Consider the following 18,300-nt stretch of genomic DNA (forward strand, 5'->3'; position numbering starts at 1 on the left):
GGGAAATCAATAAAATATTCATATTCAATGTATTAATTGTCAATGTTTTTTAGTACATATGACGTTGAAATGAAACCGTTGAAATAAAGAATTTAGAATTAAGATAAAATCACCATCGTTGCCCTTTTTTAAACATTTATTAAGTTCGTCTAACAATATACAATTAAGATAAAATCTGCATTGCTATGCTTTTGTGAACTAATTAAATTTTAAATTGAATGTTTAAATAGTCAGTATTTAAGTACACATGACGTTTAAATAGACACGTATTTAAAATTAAGATAAAATCTGCATCATTATCCTTTTCTAAACATTTATTAAGTACACTAAAGTTTGGGGAAACTAATAATATATTCAATTGAATGTGTTAAATGTCAGTATTTTAAGTACATGTGATGTTTAAAATAAACTCTTCTAACAATATACAATTAAGATAAAATCTGCATTGCTAAGCTTTTGTGAAGTATTTATAATAAACAAATCAATGCGTGTAAAATAGTACTCACATTACAGTTTGGGGGACATAATTCAATAATTAAATATTATTTTCCGTACACATGATGATTAAATAAACACGTTTAACCATTTATAACTAATATGACATCTGCATAGTAAAAATTTCTTGAAATATTTAAAATAAACACATCGATGTATTTAGATCATTAGTTACATTATAGTTTGGCGGAACTAATTAAATTTTCAATTGAATGTTTAAATAGTCAGTATTTAAGTACACATGACGTTTAAATAGACACGTATTTAAATTTAAGATAAAATCACCATCGTTGTCGAAAGAATTACGATGCTCATTTTATCTTAAATGAATATTGTTAGACGAGTTTATTTTAAACATCACATGTACTTAAAATAGTCAGTATTTTAAGTACATGTGATGTTTAAAATAAACTCGTTTAACAATATTCATTTAAGATAAAATCAGCATCGTAATTCTTTTTTAATCATTTATTAAGTACAGTAAAGTTTGAGGAAACTTAAATATGTTCAAATGAATGTGTTAAATGTCACTATTTTAAGAACATGTGATGTTTAAAATAAACACGTCTAAGTATTAAAAATTGAGATAAAATCACCAGCGTTGTCCTTTTTTAAACATTTATTAAGTACACTAAAGTTTGGGGAAACTAATAATATATTCAATTTAATGCGTTAAATGTCAGTATTTTAAGTACATGTGATGTTTAAAATAAACTCGTCTAACAATATACATTTAAGATAAAATCAGCATCGTTGTCCTTTTTTAATCATTAATTAAGTACAGTAAAGTTTGGGGAAAAACAATCCGAGGCATGGATAAACACTCCATGCCTCGGATTGTTATGACAATAATTGCTCGCGACTATAACGTTCTCGATGTAGATTCAGGAATTCCCTTCCAAGGCTTGTATATAATTGACGGCAAGCAAAAGCTTCGTCAAATTACGGTCAACGATCTGCCTGTAGGAAGGGATGTCGATAAAACTTTGAGATTAGTGCAAGCTTTTCAATACACCGACAAACATGGAGAGGTTTGCCCCGCTGGATGGAAACCTGGACAAAAGACGATGAAAGCTGATCCCAAAGGCTCCCAAGAATACTTTTATTCTGCTAATTAAATCAGTTGACCCGTAACTGTTTTAGTTTATCGTATTCGATGCAGCTCTTTGGGTACCTTTCCATTTGAATATTGATATATTACCTAAATGAAACTTGCAATTCAGAAGAATATTTAATAAGTTTCCCCAAAATTTAGTGTACTTAATAAATGTTTAAAAAAGGACAACGCTGGTGATTTTATCTTAATTTTAATTCTTAGACGTGTTTATTTTAAACATCACATGTACTTAAAATACTGACATTTAACACATTCATTTGAACATTTTTTAAGTTTCCTCAAACTTTACTGTACGTGATAAATGATTAAAAAAGAACTACGATGCTGATTTTATCTTAACTGAATATTGTTAAACGAGTTTATTTTAAACATCACATGTACTTAAAATACTGACATTTAACACATCCAATTGAACATTTTAAAGTTTGGGGAAACTTATTAAATATTCTTCTGAATTGCAAGTTTCATTTAGGTAATAGATCAATCTTCAATAGGAAAGGTATCCAAAGAGCTGCATCGGATACGATTAACTAAAACAGTTACGGGTCAACTGATTTAATTAGCAGAATTAAAGTATTCTTGGGAGCCTTTGGGATCAGCTTTCATCGTCTTTTGTCCAGGTTTCCATCCAGCGGGGCAAACCTCTCCATGTTTGTCGGTGTATTGAAAAGCTTGCACTAATCTCAAAGTTTCATCGACATCCCTTCCTACAGGCAGATCGTTGACTATCATTTGACGAAGCTTTTGCTTGCCGTCAATTAAATACAAGCCTCGGAAGGGAATTACTGAATCTACATCGAGAACGTTATAGTCGCGAGCAATTATTGTCGATTTATCGGCCACTAATGGTATTCTCATTTCTCAGAGTCCACCTTCCTTCCTCGGAATGTTTATCCATGCCAAGTGGCTGAAGTGACTGTCAGTTGAAGCAGCAACTACTTCACAGTTTATCTTCTTGAATTCGTCGACACGGTCTGAGAACGCTATGATTTCAGTTGGACACACGAAAGTGAAGTCCAATGGGTAGAAGAACAGCACCAGATATTTCCCTTTATAATCTTCTAAGCTGATCTCTTTGAAACTTATTTAATATTCAATTGAATTTGTTAAATGTCAGTATTTTAAGTACATGTAATGTTTAAAATAAACTCGTTTAACAATATACATTTAAGATAAAATCTGCACTGCTATGCTTTTGTGTAATATTTATAATAAACAAATCAATGCGCGTAGAATAGTACTCACATTACAGTTTGGGGGACATAACTAAATAATTAAATATTCTTTTCCGTACACATGATGTTTAAATAAACACGTTTAACCATTTATAACTAATATGACATCTGCATAGTTATAATTTCTAGAAATATTTATAATAAACACATCAATGTATTTAGATCATTAGTTACATTATAGTTTGGCGGAACTAATTTAATTTTCAATTGAATGTTTAAATAGTCAGTATTTAAGTACACATGACGTTTAAATAGACACGTATTTAAAATTAAGATAAAATCTGCATCATTATCCTTTTTTAAACATTTATTAAGTACACTTACGTCTGGGGAAATTAATATTATATTCAATTGAATGTGTTAAATTTCAGTATTTTAAGTACATGTGATGTTTAAAATAAACTCTTCTAACAATATACAATTGAAATAAAATCTGCATTGCTATGCTTTAGTGAAATATTTATAATTAACAAATCAATGCGTGTAGAATAGTACTCACATTTCAGTTTGGGGGACATAATTCAATAATTAAATATTATTTTCCGTACACATGATGTTTAAATAAAAACGTTTAACCATTTATAATTAATAAGACATCTGCATAGTTATAATTTCTTGAAATATTTAAAATAAACATATCAATGTATTTAGATCATTAGTTACATTATAGTTTGGCGGAACTAATTTAATTTTCAATTGAATGTTTAAATAGTCAGTATTTAAGTACACATGACGTTAAAATAGACACGTATTTAAAATTAAGATAAAATTACCAACATTATCCTTTTTTAAACAATTCTTAAGTACAGTAAAGTTTGGGGAAACTAATAATATATTCAATTGAATGTGTTAAATGTCAGTATTTTAAGTACATGTGATGTTTAAAATAAACTCGTTTAACAAAATACATTTAAGATAAAATCAGCATCGTTGTCCTTTTTTAATCATTTATTAAGTACAGTAAAGTTTTGGGAAACTATTAATATATTCAATTAAATGTGTTAAATGTCAGTATGTTAAGTACATGTGATGTTTAAAATAAACTCGTCTAACAATATAAATTTAAGATAAAATCACCAGCGTTGTCCTTTTGTAAACATTTATTAAGTACACTAAAGTTTGGGGAAACTAATAATATATTCAATTGAATGCGTTAAATGACAGTATTTTAAGTTCATGTGATGTTTAAAATAAACTCGTTTTACAATATACATTTAAGATAAAATCACCAGCGTTGTCCTTTTGTAAACATTTATTAAGTACACTAAAGTTTGGGGAAACTAATAATATATTCAATTGAATGCGTTAAATGTCAGTATTTTAAGTACATGTGATCTTTAAAATAAACTCGTCTAAAAATATAAATTTAAGATAAAATCAGCATCGTTGTCCTTTTTTAATCATTTATTAAGTACAGTAAAGTTTGGGGAAACTAAAAATATATTCAATTGAATGTGTTAAATGTCAGTATTTTAAGTACATGTGATGTTTAAAATTAACTCGTCTAACAATATACATTTAAGGTAAAATAAGCATCGTTGTCCTTTATTAATCATTTATTAAGTACAGTAAAGTTTGGGGAAACTAATAATATATTGAATTGAATGTGTTAAATGTCAGTATTTTAAGTACATGTGATGTTTAAAATAAACTCGTCTAACAAATACATTTAAGATCAAATCAGCATCGTTGTCCTTTTTTAATCATTTATTAAGTACAGTAAAGTTTGGGGAAACTAAAAATATATTCAATTGAATGTGTTAAATGTCAGTATTTTAAGTACATGTGATGTTTAAAATTAACTCGTCTAACAATATACATTTAAGGTAAAATAAGCATCGTTGTCCTTTATTAATCATTTATTAAGTACAGTAAAGTTTGGGGAAACTAATAATATATTGAATTGAATGTGTTAAATGTCAGTATTTTAAGTACATGTGATGTTTAAAATAAACTCGTCTAACAAATACATTTAAGATCAAATCAGCATCGTTGTCCTTTTTTAATCATTTATTAAGTACAGTAAAGTTTGGGGAAACTAAAAATATATTCAATTGAATGTGTTAAATGTCAGTATTTTAAGTACATGTGATCTTTAAAATAAACTCGTCTAACAATATAAATTTAAGATAAAATCAGCATCGTTGTCCTTTTTTAATCATTTATTAAGTACACTTAAGTTTGGGGAAACTAATAATATATTCAATTGAATGCGTTAAATGCCAGTATTTTAAGTTCATGTGATGTTTAAAATAAACTCGTTTTACAATATACATTTAAGATAAAATCACCATCGTTGTCCTTTTTTAATCATTAAGTACAGTAAAGTACAGTAATTAAGTACAGTAAAGTTTGGGGAAACTAAAAATATATTCAATTGAATGTGTTAAATGTCAGTATTTTAAGTACATGTGATGTGTAAAATAAACTCGTCTAACAATATACATTTAAGATAAAATCAGCATCGTAATTCTTTTTTAATCATTTATTAAGTACATTTAAGTTTGGGGAAACTAAAAATATATTCAATTGAATGTGTTAAATGTCAGTATTTTAAGTACATGTGATGTTTAAAATTAACTCGTCTAACAATATACATTTAAGGTAAAATAAGCATCGTTGTCCTTTATTAATCATTTATTAAGTACAGTAAAGTTTGGGGAAACTAATAATATATTGAATTGAATGTGTTAAATGTCAGTATTTTAAGTACATGTGATGTTTAAAATAAACTCGTCTAACAAATACATTTAAGATCAAATCAGCATCGTTGTCCTTTTTTAATCATTTATTAAGTACAGTAAAGTTTGGGGAAACTAAAAATATATTCAATTGAATGTGTTAAATGTCAGTATTTTAAGTACATGTAATGTTTAAAATTAACTCGTCTAACAATATACATTTAAGGTAAAATCAGCATCGTTGTCCTTTTTTAATCATTTATTAAGTACAGTAAAGTTTCGGGAAACTAATAATATATTCAATTGAATGTGTTAAATGTCAGTATTTTAAGTACATGTGATGTTTAAAATAAACTCTTCTAACAATATACAATTAAGATAAAATCTGCATTGCTATGCTTTTGTGTAATATTGATAATAAACAAATCAATGCGTGTAGAATAGTACTCACATTACAGTTTGGGGGACATAACTAAATAATTAAATATTCTTTTCCTTACACATGATGTTTAAATAAACACGTTTAACCATTTATAACTAATATGACATCTGCATAGTTATAATTTCTAGAAATATTTATAATAAACACATCAATGTATTTAGATCATTAGTTACATTATAGTTTGGCGGAACTAATTTCATTTTCAATTGAATGTTTAAATAGTCAGTATTTAAGTACACATGACGTTTAAATAGACACGTATTTAAAATTAAGATAAAATCTGCATCATTATCCTTTTCTAAACATTTATTAAGTACGTTAAAGTTTGGGGAAACTAATAATATATTCAATTGAATGTGTTAAATGTCAGTATTTTAAGTACATGTGATGTTTAAAATAAACTCGTTTAACAAAATACATTTAAGATAAAATCAGCATCGTTGTCCTTTTTTAATCATTTATTAAGTACAGTAAAGTTTTGGGAAACTATTAATATATTCAATTAAATGTGTTAAATGTCAGTATGTTAAGTACATGTGATGTTTAAAATAAACTCGTCTAACAATATAAATTTAAGATAAAATCACCAGCGTTGTCCTTTTGTAAACATTTATTAAGTACACTAAAGTTTGGGGAAACTAATAATATATTCAATTGAATGCGTTAAATGACAGTATTTTAAGTTCATGTGATGTTTAAAATAAACTCGTTTTACAATATACATTTAAGATAAAATCACCAGCGTTGTCCTTTTGTAAACATTTATTAAGTACACTAAAGTTTGGGGAAACTAATAATATATTCAATTGAATGCGTTAAATGTCAGTATTTTAAGTACATGTGATGTTTAAAATTAACTCGTCTAACAATATACATTTAAGGTAAAATAAGCATCGTTGTCCTTTATTAATCATTTATTAAGTACAGTAAAGTTTGGGGAAACTAATAATATATTGAATTGAATGTGTTAAATGTCAGTATTTTAAGTACATGTGATGTTTAAAATAAACTCGTCTAACAAATACATTTAAGATCAAATCAGCATCGTTGTCCTTTTTTAATCATTTATTAAGTACAGTAAAGTTTGGGGAAACTAAAAATATATTCAATTGAATGTGTTAAATGTCAGTATTTTAAGTACATGTGATGTTTAAAATTAACTCGTCTAACAATATACATTTAAGGTAAAATAAGCATCGTTGTCCTTTATTAATCATTTATTAAGTACAGTAAAGTTTGGGGAAACTAATAATATATTGAATTGAATGTGTTAAATGTCAGTATTTTAAGTACATGTGATGTTTAAAATAAACTCGTCTAACAAATACATTTAAGATCAAATCAGCATCGTTGTCCTTTTTTAATCATTTATTAAGTACAGTAAAGTTTGGGGAAACTAAAAATATATTCAATTGAATGTGTTAAATGTCAGTATTTTAAGTACATGTGATCTTTAAAATAAACTCGTCTAACAATATAAATTTAAGATAAAATCACCATCGTTGTCCTTTTTTAATCATTAAGTACAGTAAAGTACAGTAATTAAGTACAGTAAAGTTTGGGGAAACTAAAAATATATTCAATTGAATGTGTTAAATGTCAGTATTTTAAGTACATGTAATGTTTAAAATTAACTCGTCTAACAATATACATTTAAGGTAAAATCAGCATCGTTGTCCTTTTTTAATCATTTATTAAGTACAGTAAAGTTTCGGGAAACTAATAATATATTCAATTGAATGTGTTAAATGTCAGTATTTTAAGTACATGTGATGTTTAAAATAAACTCTTCTAACAATATACAATTAAGATAAAATCTGCATTGCTATGCTTTTGTGTAATATTGATAATAAACAAATCAATGCGTGTAGAATAGTACTCACATTACAGTTTGGGGGACATAACTAAATAATTAAATATTCTTTTCCTTACACATGATGTTTAAATAAACACGTTTAACCATTTATAACTAATATGACATCTGCATAGTTATAATTTCTAGAAATATTTATAATAAACACATCAATGTATTTAGATCATTAGTTACATTATAGTTTGGCGGAACTAATTTCATTTTCAATTGAATGTTTAAATAGTCAGTATTTAAGTACACATGACGTTTAAATAGACACGTATTTAAATTTAAGATAAAATCACCAGCGTTGTCGAAAGAATTACGATGCTGATTTCATCTTAAATGAATATTGTTAGACGAGTTTATTTTAAACATCACATGTACTTAAAATAGTCAGTATTTTAAGTACATGTGATGTTTAAAATAAACTCGTTTAACAATATTCATTTAAGATAAAATCAGCATCGTAATTCTTTTTTAATCATTTATCAAGTACAGTAAAGTTTGAGGAAACTTAAAAAATGTTCAAATGAATGTGTTAAATGTCACTATTTTAAGAACATGTGATGTTTAAAATAAACACGTGTAAATATTAAAAATTGAGATAAAATCACCAGCGTTGTCCTATTTTAAACATTTATTAAGTACACTAAAGTTTGGGGAAACTAATAATATATTCAATTTAATGCCTTAAATGTCAGTATTTTAAAAACATGTGATGTTTAAAATAAACTCGTCTAACAATATACATTTAAGATAAAATCAGCATCGTTGTCCTTTTTTAATCATTTATTAAGTACAGTAAAGTTTGGGGAAAAACAATCCGAGGCATGGATAAACACTCCGAGGAAGGAAGGTGGACTCGGAGAAATGAAAATACCATTAGTGGCCGATAAATCGACAATAATTGCTCGCGACTATAACGTTCTCGATGTAGATTCAGGAATTCCCTTCCAAGGCTTGTATATAATTGACGGCAAGCAAAAGCTTCGTCAAATTACGGTCAACGATCTGCCTGTAGGAAGGGATGTCGATAGAACTTTGAGATTAGTGCAAGCTTTTCAATACACCGACAAACATGGAGAGGTTTGCCCCGCTGGATGGAAACCTGGACAAAAGACGATGAAAGCTGATCCCAAAGGCTCCCAAGAATACTTTAATTCTGCTAATTAAATCAGTTGACCCGTAACTGTTTTAGTTAATCGTATTCGATGCAGCTCTTTGGGTACCTTTCCAATTGAATATTGATATATTACCTAAATGAAACTTGCAATTCAGAAGAATATTTAGTAAGTTTCCCCAAAATTTAGTGTACTTAATAAATGTTTAAAAAAGGACAACGCTGGTGATTTTATCTTAATTTTAAATACTTAGACGTGTTTATTTTAAACATCACATGTACTTAAAATACTGACATTTAACACATTCATTTGAACATTTTTTAAGTTTCCTCAAACTTTACTGTACGTAATAAACGATTAAAAAAGAACTACGATGCTGATTTTATCTTAACTGAATATTGTTAGACGAGTTTATTTTAAACATCACATGTACTTAAAATACTGACATTTAACACATCCAATTGAACATTTTAAAGTTTGGGGAAACTTATTAAATATTCTTCTGAATTGCAAGTTTCATTTAGGTAATATATCAATGTTCAATTGGAAAGGTATCCAAAGAGCTGCATCGGATACGATTAACTAAAGCAGTTACGGGTCAATTGATTTAATTAGCAGAATTAAAGTATTCTTGGGAGCCTTTGGGATCAGCTTTCATCGTCTTTTGTCCAGGTTTCCATCCAGCGGGGCAAACCTCTCCATGTTTGTCGGTGTATTGAAAAGCTTGCACTAATCTCAAAGTTTCATCGACATCCCTTCCTACAGGCAGATCGTTGACTATCATTTGACGAAGCTTTTGCTTGCCGTCAATTAAATACAAGCCTCGGAAGGGAATTACTGAATCTACATCGAGAACGTTATAGTCGCGAGCAATTATTGTCGATTTATCGGCCACTAATGGTATTCTCATTTCTCAGAGTCCACCTTCCTTCCTCGGAATGTTTATCCATGCCAAGTGGCTGAAGTGACTGTCAGTTGAAGCAGCAACTACTTCACAGTTTATCTTCTTGAATTCGTCGACACGGTCTGAGAACGCTATGATTTCAGTTGGACACACGAAAGTGAAGTCCAATGGGTAGAAGAACAGCACCAGATATTTCCCTTTATAATCTTCTAAGCTGATCTCTTTGAAACTTATTTAATATTCAATTGAATTTGTTAAATGTCAGTATTTTAAGTACATGTGATGTTTAAAATAAACTCTTCTAACAATATACAATTAAGATAAAATCTGCATTGCTATGCTTTTGTGTAATATTTATAATAAACAAATCAATGCGTGTAGAATAGTATTCACATTACAGTTTGGGGGACATAACTAAATAATTAAATATTCTTTTCCGTACACATGATGTTTAAATAAACACGTTTAACCATTTATAACTAATATGACATCTGCATAGTTATAATTTCTAGAAATATTTATAATAAACACATCAATGTATTTAGATCATTAGTTACATTATAGTTTGGCGGAACTAATTTAATTTTCAATTGAATGTTTAAATAGTCAGTATTTAAGTACACATGACGTTTAAATAGACACGTATTTAAAATTAAGATAAAATCTGCATCATTATCCTTTTCTAAACATTTATTAAGTACGTTAAAGTTTGGGGAAACTAATAATATATTCAATTGAATGTGTTAAATGTCAGTATTTTAAGTACATGTGATGTTTAAAATAAACTCGTTTAACAATATAAATTTAAGATAAAATCTGCATCGTAGTCCTTTTTTAATCATTTATTAAGTACAGTAAAGTTTGGGGAAACTTATAAATATATTCAATTGAATGTGTTAAATGTCAGTATTTTAAGTACATGTGATGTTTAAAATAAACTCGTCTTACAATATACATTTAAGATAAAATCACCAGCGTTGTCCTTTTTTAAACATTTATTAAGTACACTAAAGTTTGGGGAAACTAATAATATATTCAATTTAATGCCTTAAATGTCAGTATTTTAAGTACATGTGATGTTTAAAATAAAGTCGTCTAACAATATAAATTTAAGATAAAATCACCAGCGTTGTCCTTTTTTAAACATTTATTAAGTACACTTAAGTTTGGGGACACTAATAATATATTCAATTGAATGCGTTAAATGTCAGTATTTTAAGTTCATGTGATGTTTAAAATAAACTCGTTTTACAATATACATTTAAGATAAAATCAGCATCGTTGTCCTTTTTTAATCATTTATTAAGTACAGTTAAGTTTGGGGAAACTAATAATATATTCAATTGAATGTGTTAAATGTCAGTATTTTAAGTACATGTGATGTTTAAAATACACTTGTTTAACAATATTCATTTAGGATCAAATCAGCATCGTAATTCTTTTTTAATTATTTATTAAGTACACTAAAGTTTGAGGAAACTTAAAAAATGTTCAAATGAATGTGTTAAATGTCAGTATTTTAAGTACATGTGATCTTTAAAATAAACTCGTCTAACAATATAAATTTAAGATAAAATCTCCAACGTTGTCCTTTTGTAAACATTTATTAAGGACACTAAAGTTTGGGGAAACTAATAATATATTCAATTGAATGCGTTAAATGTCAGTATTTTAAGTTCATGTGATGTTTAAAATAAACTCGTTTTACAATATACAATTAAGATAAAATCAGCATCGTTGTCCTTTTTTAATCATTTATTAAGTACAGTTAAGTTTGGGGAAACTAATAATATATTCAATTGAATGTGTTAAATGTCAGTGTTTTAAGTACATTTGATGTTTAAAATAAACTCTTCTAACAATATACAATTAAGATAAAATCTGCATTGCTATCCTTTTGTGTAATATTGATAATAAACAAATCAATGCGTGTAGAATAGTACTCACATTACAGTTTGGGGGACATAGCTAAATAATTAAATATTCTTTTCCTTACACATGATGTTTAAATAAACACGTTTAAACCATTTATAACTAATATGACATCTGCATAGTTATAATTTCTAGAAATATTTATAATAAACACATCAATGTATTTAGATCATTAGTTACATTATAGTTTGGCGGAACTAATTTAATTTTCAATTGAATGTTTAAATAGTCAGTATTTAAGTACACATGACGAATAAATAGACACGTATTTAAAATTAAGATAAAATCTGCATCATTATCCTTTTCTAAACATTTATTAAGTACGTTAAAGTTTGGGGAAACTAATAATATATTCAATTGAATGTGTTAAATGTCAGTATTTTAAGTACATGTGATGTTTAAAATAAACTCGTCTAACAATATAAATTTAAGATAAAATCACCAGCGTTGTCCTTTTGTAAACATTTATTAAGTACACTTAAGTTTGGGGAAACTAATAATATATTCAATTGAATGCGTTAAATGTCAGTATTTTAAGTTCATGTGATGTTTAAAATAAACTCGTTTTACAATATATATTTAAGATAAAATCAGCATCGTTGTCCTTTTTTAATCATTTATTAAGTACAGTTAAGTTTGGGGAAACTAATATTATATTCAATTGAATGTGTTAAATGTCAGTATTTTAAGTACATGTGATGTTTAAAATACACTTGTTTAACAATATTCATTTAAGATAAAATCAGCATCGTAATTCTTTTTTAATTATTTATTAAGTACAGTAAAGTTTGAGGAAACTTAAAAAATGTTCAAATGAATGTGTTAAATGTCAGTATTTTAAGTACATGTGATGTTTAAAATAAACTCGTCTAACAATATACATTTAAGATAAAATCAGCATCGTAATTCTTTTTATCATTTATTAAGTACATTAAAGTTTGAGGAAACTTAAAAAATGTTCAAATGAATGTGTTTAATGTCAGTATTTTAAGTACATGTGATCTTTAAAAAAAACTCGTCTAACAACATAAATTTAAGATAAAATCTCCAGCGTTGTCCTTTTGTAAACATTTATTAAGTACACTAAAGTTTGGGGAAACTAATAATATATTCAATTGAATGCGTTAAATGTCAGTATTTTAAGTTCATGTGATGTTTAAAATAAACTCGTTTTACAATATACATTTAAGATAAAATCAGCATCGTTGTCCTTTTTTAATCATTTATTAAGTACAGTAAAGTTTGGGGAAACTAAAAATATTTTAAATTGAATGTGTTTAAATGTCAGTATTTTAAGTACATGTGATGTTTAAATTTAACTCGTCTAACAATATACATTTAAGGTAAAATCAGCATCGTTGTCCTTTTTTAATCATTTATTAAGTACAGTAAAGTTTGGGGAAACTAATAATATATTCAATTGAATGTGTTAAATGTCAGTATTTTAAGTACATGTGATGTTTAAAATTAACTCGTCTAACAATATACATTTAAGGTAAAATCAGCATCGTTGTCCTTTTTTAATCATTTATTAAGTACAGTAAAGTTTCGGGAAACTAATAATATATTCAATTGAATGTGTTAAATGTCAGTATTTTAAGTACATGTGATGTTTAAAATAAACTCTTCTAACAATATACAATTAAGATAAAATCTGCATTGCTATGCTTTTGTGTAATATTGATAATAAACAAATCAATGCGTGTAGAATAGTACTCACATTACAGTTTGGGGGACATAACTAAATAATTAAATATTCTTTTCCTTACACATGATGTTTAAATAAACACGTTTAACCATTTATAACTAATATGACATCTGCATAGTTATAATTTCTAGAAATATTTATAATAAACACATCAATGTATTTAGATCATTAGTTACATTATAGTTTGGCGGAACTAATTTCATTTTCAATTGAATGTTTAAATAGTCAGTATTTAAGTACACATGACGTTTAAATAGACACGTATTTAAATTTAAGATAAAATCACCAGCGTTGTCGAAAGAATTACGATGCTGATTTTATCTTAAATGAATATTGTTAGACGAGCTTATTTTAAACATCACATGTACTTAAAATAGTCAGTATTTTAAATTCATGTGATGTTTAAAATAAACACGTTTAACAATATTCATTTAAGATAAAATCAGCATCGTAATTCTTTTTTAATCATTTATCAAGTACAGTAAAGTTTGAGGAAACTTAAAAAATGTTCAAATGAATGTGTTAAATGTCACTATTTTAAGAACATGTGATGTTTAAAATAAACACGTGTAAATATTAAAAATTGAGATAAAATCACCAGCGTTGTCCTTTTTTAAACATTTATTAAGTACACTAAAGTTTGGGGAAACTAATAATATATTCAATTTAATGCCTTAAATGTCAGTATTTTAAGTACATGTGATGTTTAAAATAAACTCGTCTAACAATATATATTTAAGATAAAATCAGCATCGTTGTCCATTTTTAATCATTAATTAAGTACAGTTAAGTTTGGGGAGAAACAATCCGAGGCATGGATAAACACTCCGAGGAAGGAAGGTGGACTCGGAGAAATGAAAATTCCATTAGTGGCCGATAAATCGACAATAATTGCTCGCGACTATAACGTTCTCGATGTAGATTCAGGAATTCCCTTCCAAGGCTTGTATATAATTGACGGCAAGCAAAAGCTTCGTCAAATTACGGTCAACGATCTGCCTGTAGGAAGGGATGTCGATAGAACTTTGAGATTAGTGCAAGCTTTTCAATACACCGACAAACATGGAGAGGTTTGCCCCGCTGGATGGAAACCTGGACAAAAGACGATGAAAGCTGATCCCAAAGGCTCCCAAGAATACTTTAATTCTGCTAATTAAATCAGTTGACCCGTAACTGTTTTAGTTAATCGTATTCGATGCAGCTCTTTGGGTACCTTTCCAATTGAATATTGATATATTACCTAAATGAAACTTGCAATTCAGAAGAATATTTAGTAAGTTTCCCCAAAATTTAGTGTACTTAATAAATGTTTAAAAAAGGACAACGCTGGTGATTTTATTTTAATTTTAAATACTTAGACGTGTTTATTTTAAACATCACATGTACTTAAAATACTGACATTTAACACATTCATTTGAACATTTTTTAAGTTTCCTCAAACTTTACTGTACGTAATAAACGATTAAAAAAGAACTACGATGCTGATTTTATCTTAACTGAATATTGTTAAACGAGTTTATTTTAAACATCACATGTACTTAAAATACTGACATTTAGCACATCCAATTGAACATTTTAAAGTTTGGGGAAACTTATTAAATATTCTTCTGAATTGCAAGTTTCATTTAGGTAATATATCAATGTTCAATTGGAAAGGTATCCAAAGAGCTGCATCGGATACGATTAACTAAAACAGTTACGGGTCAACTGATTTAATTAGCAGAATTAAAGTATTCTTGGGAGCCTTTGGGATCAGCTTTCATCGTCTTTTGTCCAGGTTTCCATCCAGCGGGGCAAACCTCTCCATGTTTGTCGGTGTATTGAAAAGCTTGCACTAATCTCAAAGTTTCATCGACATCCCTTCCTACAGGCAGATCGTTGACTATCATTTGACGAAGCTTTTGCTTGCCGTCAATTAAATACAAGCCTCGGAAGGGAATTACTGAATCTACATCGAGAACGTTATAGTCGCGAGCAATTATTGTCGATTTATCGGCCACTAATGGTATTCTCATTTCTCAGAGTCCACCTTCCTTCCTCGGAATGTTTATCCATGCCAAGTGGCTGAAGTGACTGTCAGTTGAAGCAGCAACTACTTCACAGTTTATCTTCTTGAATTCGTCGACACGGTCTGAGAACGCTATGATTTCAGTTGGACACACGAAAGTGAAGTCCAATGGGTAGAAGAACAGCACCAGATATTTCCCTTTATAATCTTCTAAGCTGATCTCTTTGAAACTTATTTAATATTCAATTGAATTTGTTAAATGTCAGTATTTTAAGTACATGTGATGTTTAAAATAAACTCGTTTAACAATATACATTTAAGATAAAATCTGCATTGCTATGCTTTTGTGTAATATTTATAATAAACAAATCAATGCGCGTAGAATAGTACTCACATTACAGTTTGGGGGACATAACTAAATAATTAAATATTCTTTTCCGTACACATGATGTTTAAATAAACACGTTTAACCATTTATAACTAATATGACATCTGCATAGTTATAATTTCTAGAAATATTTATAATAAACACATCAATGTATTTAGATCATTAGTTACATTATAGTTTGGCGGAACTAATGAAATTTTCAATTGAATGTTTAAAGTGTCAGTATTTAAGTACACATGACGTTTAAATAGACACGTATTTGAAATTAAGATAAAATCTGCATCATTATCCTTTTCTAAACATTTATTAAGTACGTTAAAGTTTGGGGAAAGTAATAATATATTCAATTGAATGTGTTAAATGTCAGTATTTTAAGTACAGTGAGCGACAAAAAAAAAGCAATAGTATATAAATGGGGAAAAACGTGTTGGCTGCATTTTGGTCGTGTTTCACTTGTTTTGAAGCGATTTTCAACCTGTAAATTTTTTCATATGTTTTTAATAAGCTATTCTATTATTAAACATTAAGAAATTTATAATTATTTACGTTAAAAATTTGTTACTCCACATTTATTTTTCATAACTGCCCGAATTCTCTGGGCATGGAATGAAACGTGCTGTTCTTCAAGATCGATTAATTACCGCTTCTAAAATCAGGGATGAGGTATACGCTTCAACATCCACAGCACTACATACCCGTACGATCCAAAGGAAGCTGAATAAATTAGGGTTTAGAGCGATCAGATTCGTGAAAAACCCACTTCTGGCGTCTTCAATGAAGAAAAAGCGGTTGGAATAGGCCAAGGACAAGAAGAATTGGATATCAGAGGACTGGTACGGGGTGGTGTTCTTAGATGAATCTAACTGGATTCTCATTGGATTAGATGGGAAGACCACAGTTCGCCGTAAAAGTGGAGAATGTTTTCACGCAAGTTGTGTTTCATCAACCGTCAAACATTCCTCGTATCTTATGATGCGGGGGTGCATAACAGCATACAATATAGGGGCTTCAGACTTCGTCCGAGGGTCCATGAATGTCATGCAGTACAAAAACACGAATCGGTAACATGTCTTACCCACTATCGGAGGTCTTGCAGAATTCGTTGCTGAACCAATTTTTCAGGACGATTTTGCACCTTGCAATCGAACTCGCTCTGTAAGTTATTTAACGATTTTGCTGTCTCTAATATTTTTTTTTTAGTATCAAATACCATCTAAATGTTTCAAATAACCAAATACATATACAGAAGATTTGGGCATTAAGTCCCTCATTTGGCCAGGCAACAGTCTTTACCTGAACATCATAGAGAACTAATTTTCATTTGGGCAATTTTCAAGAAAAAGGTGAAAGCCTACAGCTCGAAAACTTTGAAAGAACTTGAAGATATAATAATCAATTTTTGGGAGAACGAAATCACGCCAGTGTTATTAACAAAATTATTTAATTCCATGCCTAGAAGAATTCGGGCAGTTATAAAAAATAAATGTGGAATAACAAATTATTAACCTAAATATATATTTATTCCTTTATATTTATTAATAGAATAGCTTATTTACAATTTACAATTAAGAAAAAATCTGCATTGCTATACTTGTTTAAAGTAGTTATAATTAGTCACCGGAGCCTGAGGGAGCCGTGTATTGTTAAAATGTTGTAAATGCATTGTTAAATGGATAGCACTGTGACTATCCTACCTCTAGTTATAATAAACACATCAATATTTGTAGATTATTAGTTACACTTAAATTTGGGGGAACTAAGAAAATATTTAATTGAATGTTTAAAGTGTCAGTATTTTAAGTACACATGACGTTTAAATAAACACGTCTAAGTATTTAAAATTATGATAAAATTTGCACAGCTATACTTTTGTGAAATATTTATCATAAACACATCAATGTGTGGAGATTATTATTAACACTAAAGCTTAGCGTAACTAATTAAATATGTAATTGAATGGTTTAAATGTTAGTATTTTCCATACACATGATGTTTAAAATAAAAACGTATGATAATTGACAATTAAGATGACATCTGCATTGTCATACTTTAATGAAATATTTATTATAAACAAAACAATGTGTGGAGATTATTATTAGCACTTAAGCTTGAGGGAACTAATGAAACATTAATAAACACAGTTTAAAAACTAAAATTTCGGGTAACTTATGAAATACCCAATTGATTGTTTTAAATACTGATATTATACGTACACACCATGATTAAGACATCTCTATAGTTATACTTTTGTAAAATATCCATTATAAATGTTTGTATGTGTGTAAATTATTGTTATAACTAAAATTTGGGGGAACACAATAATACTTCTTTTTTTTTAGTTTGCCCTGGGCGAGAAAGCTTGGAATATGTTTGTCTCCAAAACAAAAAATTAAAATTTGGGGTAACTTATGAAA

The 18,300-nt window shown here is 28.1% G+C and overlaps 5 pseudogenes; 2 read left to right on the forward strand and 3 right to left on the reverse strand.

Moving 5' to 3' along the window:
- Positions 1-2,150: 2,150 nt before the first annotated feature.
- LOC143922424 (peroxiredoxin 2 pseudogene) lies at positions 2,151-2,470 on the reverse strand (annotated as a pseudogene).
- Positions 2,471-8,659: 6,189 nt separating this feature from the next.
- LOC143922483 (peroxiredoxin 2 pseudogene) lies at positions 8,660-9,015 on the forward strand (annotated as a pseudogene).
- Positions 9,016-9,553: 538 nt separating this feature from the next.
- On the reverse strand, positions 9,554-9,856 carry LOC143922437 (peroxiredoxin 2 pseudogene; annotated as a pseudogene).
- A 4,452-nt stretch (positions 9,857-14,308) lies between these two features.
- Positions 14,309-14,664, forward strand: LOC143922482 (peroxiredoxin 2 pseudogene; annotated as a pseudogene).
- Positions 14,665-15,185: 521 nt separating this feature from the next.
- LOC143922435 (peroxiredoxin 2 pseudogene) lies at positions 15,186-15,505 on the reverse strand (annotated as a pseudogene).
- Between the last annotated feature and the right edge of the window lie 2,795 nt (positions 15,506-18,300).

The sequence above is a fragment of the Arctopsyche grandis genome, chromosome 2 (genome assembly GCF_051622035.1).
Source record: "Arctopsyche grandis isolate Sample6627 chromosome 2, ASM5162203v2, whole genome shotgun sequence".
Classification (NCBI taxonomy): domain Eukaryota; kingdom Metazoa; phylum Arthropoda; class Insecta; order Trichoptera; family Hydropsychidae; genus Arctopsyche; species Arctopsyche grandis.